The sequence below is a fragment of the Miscanthus floridulus genome, chromosome 6 (genome assembly GCF_019320115.1).
Source record: "Miscanthus floridulus cultivar M001 chromosome 6, ASM1932011v1, whole genome shotgun sequence".
NCBI classification, from domain to species: Eukaryota; Viridiplantae; Streptophyta; class Magnoliopsida; order Poales; family Poaceae; genus Miscanthus; species Miscanthus floridulus.
The window spans coordinates 129,208,857-129,213,688 of NC_089585.1; the positions used below are offsets into that span (position 1 = coordinate 129,208,857).

Sequence of the window (4,832 nt, forward strand, 5' to 3'; positions counted from 1 at the left end):
ACGCGGCAGCATTCCCAGGAGACAGCGGCGCAGGCGAGGTCGTTGGTGCGCCAAATCCCAAAGCTGATGGCGCGGTAGGCTCGATAGAAACTGATAGCCAGGGGAATCGGCCTCGATGCCCGGGATGCACCCCATCAGGGAACACATGAAATGTGAAGGCTAAGTTGAGCCGGGTGCCACCGTGGATGCAGCATTTTGATCCGAATTTTCACCTGTAGAACACTGAGAACCAGAATAACTCGATGCACCATTAGTGTTAGTAGGAGAAAGCATAGACTGGTCAAGCAAATTTTGTTCCCCACTACTAGACAAAGGGTTGCGAAGCATATCGGGTAGGAGTTCGATTTCTTTGCGAAGTAAAGCACCTGCATTGGGATGAAGGGCAGCAAAGGGGAACACATCCTCGTCAAAGATAACATCACGTGAGATGTAGACTCGACCAGCTTTTGGATCAAGGCACTTGCAGCCTTTGTGTAGAGGGCTATAGCCAATGAATACGCACTGTTTAGAGCGAAATTCTAACTTCCGTGAATTGTAGGGCCAAAGATTAGGCCATACAGCACAGCCAAAGACACGAAGAAAATTATAATCGGGTTTTTGACCATGGAGACGCTCAAACAGTGAGGTGTGGGCGATGACTTTAGATGGCAAGCGATTAATAAGAAAAGTGGCAGTGGCAAAGGCCTCATCCCAGAATTTAAGAGGCATAGAGGCATGAGCTAGGAGAGTGAGTCCCATCTCAACGATGTGGCGATGTGCGTTCCGCCGACCCATTCTGCTGGTGAGCATGAGGACAGGAAACATGATGAACAATCCCAATACGCTTAAAAAAGGAATTAAGCACTTGATACTCACCCCCCCCCAGTTGGTTTGGACTGCCTTAATTTTCCGCCCAAACTATCGTTCAACAAGGGTTTGAAACTCATGAAAATATTGAAAACCTCAGATTTGTGATGCAGCATATAAACCCAAGTGAATTTGCTACGATCATCAATGAAGCTGACATAATATTTGTAACGACCAACAGACGAGGGAGCAGGGCCCCATACATCGGAGAAAATAAGGTTCATAGGGCTATCAGACACACTGGTTGATGTAGGATATGGCAACTGGTGGCTCTTGCCTTGTTGACAAGCGTCACAGACTCTATGTTTATTGGAATCATGCAAAACAGGTAAACTATTGCGACTAAGGACCTGTTGAACGACACGAGACGATGCATGCCCTAGATGGTGATGCCAGACTGACGAGGAAGGCTTGGTGACACCCAAAGCTTGTTTATTCGATGCTGAGGAAGATGCATGCAAGGGATAGAGTCCTCCTTCACATTTGCCGCTGTGAAGGATTCTCTTCGTCGCCTGTTCCTTGATAAGAAAATGATTGGGGTGAAATTCAAGGAAAACTTTGTTATCTTTGGCTAGGCGATTAACAGAACAGAGGTTTTTTGTAGCTTGCGGCACATGTAGAATATTTTTAAGATGGAAATTACGTAATGGGGAAGAAAAGGTGCTATGACCAATATTAGCAATCTCCATACCTGCCCCATCAACCGCATGCACTTGTTGATCACCATGGTACTTGTTCCGCATGGTCAGGCATTCCGATTCGCCAGTGATGTGATCAGTGGCGCCTGAGTCCATATACCAATTGGTATCCATGCCGTACGAGTTGTATGTGGAGGCCGAAGACGCGCTCTTCTGCAGTGGACCGTTGAAGTTGCTGTCGTACCTCTTGAAACACCAATGAGCGGGGTGGCCCTCCTTGCCATAGATCTGGCAAAACACACCGGGTTGGAAGTTGCGACCATGGCCGCTGTTGGTGCCTCCACCTCCGGTGTTTCCTCCTCGGCCACGATTATTGCCACCTCGGCCGAAACCCCCACGGCCAGTGCCACGATTGCGGGAGTTGTTGGAGAAGTAGGGGCCACTGTTGCGACTGCCCTTGGCAGTGACATTGGCGGACAGATGAGATGCATCAACATGGAGCCCCTTGCATTGTTCATGACTTATGAGTTGGGCATAGAGTTCAGGAATAGTCATAGGTTCCACTCTTGCCACGATTGCCGTGACAACCGACTCATACTCCTCACCCAAACCGGTGAGGATATAGGTGACGAGATCTTTGTCTTCAAGTTTCTTGCCTGCCGAAGCCATGTCGTCGGCGAGGCCTTTCATCTTAACAAAGTAGTCAGCGATAGAGGACGTCCCTCGGGACGCCGTAGCGAGCACCATGCGAGTGGAGATGATGCGGGCACGCGACTGGGAGGCATGAAGGCCTTGGATCGCCGCCCAGAGCTCAGCCGCAGTCGTCGCTGATGACACTTGCGCAAACACTTCCTTGGAAAGTGATGAGAATAGGTAACTCAGCACTTGTTGATCTTGGGTGACCCACGTCTCATGCGCGGGGTTGGGCATAGGAGGCCCCTTCTTGCCGGTGGTTGGATTGGCTTCTCCTTCGAGGAAGGCTTCTGGCGACGCAGCACCCTGCTAGATGTAGCCGACAAATTTTGCGCCTTTGAGGGTGGACAACACCTGGGCATACCACATGTTGTAGTTTCCCCAGGTCAATTTTTCATTGACAGGAGGAAGGAAGCCAAAGGTAAAGGCATTGAGCCCAGCGGCGGCGCGCGGCAGAGCTTTGCGCCATGGAGGATTGAAGTTTATCCTGGCGGGGAGAAAAAAGCTTGATACCATATAAGAGTTTGGGTGAATGAGATGACCCATGCCTAGCCTCTCGGTTACATGTTTATAGGAACAGGGAATAGCCCCCTGTGTGGCTTACAATGAATCTATTGTTACAACAAATACTCCACAATTCTCTCCACAATTCTCTCAACTTTCTATACTACCAATATACATAATAGGAAACCGAGATATCCTCTAATACCCACCACTGCTGAGAGTAGTCAAATTTGCTATCCTGCAATAGTCACATGACCAACCCAACACTCGTACTAGGTCATTGGACTGCTAGTTCTACCATAAAGCATACTCCTATAGTTTCTACCCCTCGCCACACCCCCTCCCAGACTCCTCCGCCACCTGTCTCGGCCACTTCCACCTAGCAGCGCTATAGCTTCGACCACCTCCTCAAGGTGCACTGTGTGGGCTCTCCCACCCAGCCTGCGTTGGTCGATGAGTATGAGTCGATCATCGACTGCTCCTCTCCTATCCCTACCGCGGCTCGTGTGCCCCCACCCCCCCACCCCCCGTGCGCCACCGCCAGCCAACCCAAGGAGGGCTCAGAGGAGGAAGTGGACTCGGATGGGTCCCTATTCCGGGCTGACTCCCCGGACCCGCTCGCCGGTGGGGAAGACTCTATCACCTGGATGCCCGAGGGAGACATAGAGCGGGCGGGCAAGCTCGCCTACGTCTACATCAACGTCGACAACCCCACCGACAACCTAGCTCCCTACATCCATGCAGCCCTCTTCTTAGGCGTGCCCACAGTGTTCTACCAGTTGCTCCCCTCCTCTAGGGGGGACATGATGCTTCGCTTCAAAAGCGGTGGTGACCGCGATGACGTTGTGGGGCTGTCGGTGCAGAAAGTGACCAACACGTAAATATTTGTAGTTTTGCCATACGTTGTGATCGGATGTGGCCTAGCACTCAATGACACAGGGTTTATATTGGTCCAGGCAACGTGCCCTACGTCCAATTTGAGTCGGTCGGTGACTTTATTCCTGAGCCTAGGTGCTCAAAGTTTGTTGTGGGGTTACAAACGGAAGGGAGAAAGATGGGGGTACAAGAGGTCCGGTCGAACTCTGGTTTGAAAGGCCGAGAGTGATGGGAGCTTCGCTATGTGCTAAGTGTTCAAGCATGTGCTCGAGGTTTGAACCTAGTGGTTCTGTTGTGGTGTGTGAGTGAACTGATCGATCTCTTCTTTTGGGAGAAAGTGCATCCCCTTTTATAGATAAAGGGGATGGCCTTACAAGTGAGAGAGGGAGAGTGTACGTATGCTAAGTCTTGTTGCCCACGTCATCGGGTATAAGATGATTGTAGGCACCTATAACACTATTAATGTCAGATGCATGTGGAAGGTTGTGTCTTCTTCTTTTGGTATGATAGACGTCAGTGCCTGCCATACTATTGATGCCCAGAGGCATGTAAGTGGTTTTACCATGTTCATCTGGTATGGCAAATACCGGCGCCCACAACACTATTGATGCCTAGAGGCATGTGGGGGGAGCCTTACCGTGTTTGTCTGGTATGGGAGTTGATGGCGCCCAAAACACTGTAGGGGAAATATCGGCGCCCACAACACTGCTTGGGTTCTGACATGCCAGAAAGGTTGCAGGGTACTGTCCTACAGGTGTATAGGGTACAGTCCTCGGTATTGCGGTTTGACTTGAGTGCCCTGCCTTACTTTCTCCGTCTGTTTCATGGTCCTCACCGAGCCGGCGTCCCTGGTTGGTTGGTCCTAGTCGGCTCTGATTGCGCCAGCTAGAGAAGAGCTGTAAGCAGGGGTTCAGCACATCCCCGGTCGGAGATGTGGGTCAGAGGCGAAGTGGTGTTTTGGCCAGGCCTTCCGATCGGAGAGGCCGTCCAGAGACGGGCCGGAGTAAGAAGTGAGCATTGTTTCTCCTTAGCGAGGCCTTCCAGACAGAGAGGCGGACCGGAGTCAGAAGCGTGCGTCGTTCCTCCTCGGCCAGGCCTTCTGGTCAGAGATTGGATTGCCCTTCTGACCTATCATTTAGGTATTTGGGCCAGCCTAGGAGTTGCGCGTCGTTCACAACGTTGTCTGTCGAGCCGAGCCTTTGTTGGGAAGCCGGTCCATGAGGGACCCTAGGTTTATGAACCCGACAGGGACTGAGTCCCATCACCCACGACAAT

The 4,832-nt window shown here is 51.3% G+C and overlaps 1 non-coding gene across 1 annotated transcript; it reads right to left on the reverse strand.

Moving 5' to 3' along the window:
* Positions 1-1,998: 1,998 nt before the first annotated feature.
* LOC136462085 (small nucleolar RNA Z247) lies at positions 1,999-2,135 on the reverse strand. The gene has a single exon (XR_010760606.1). It is a non-coding gene; the product is annotated as a small nucleolar RNA Z247 (small nucleolar RNA).
* Positions 2,136-4,832: the final 2,697 nt, after the last annotated feature.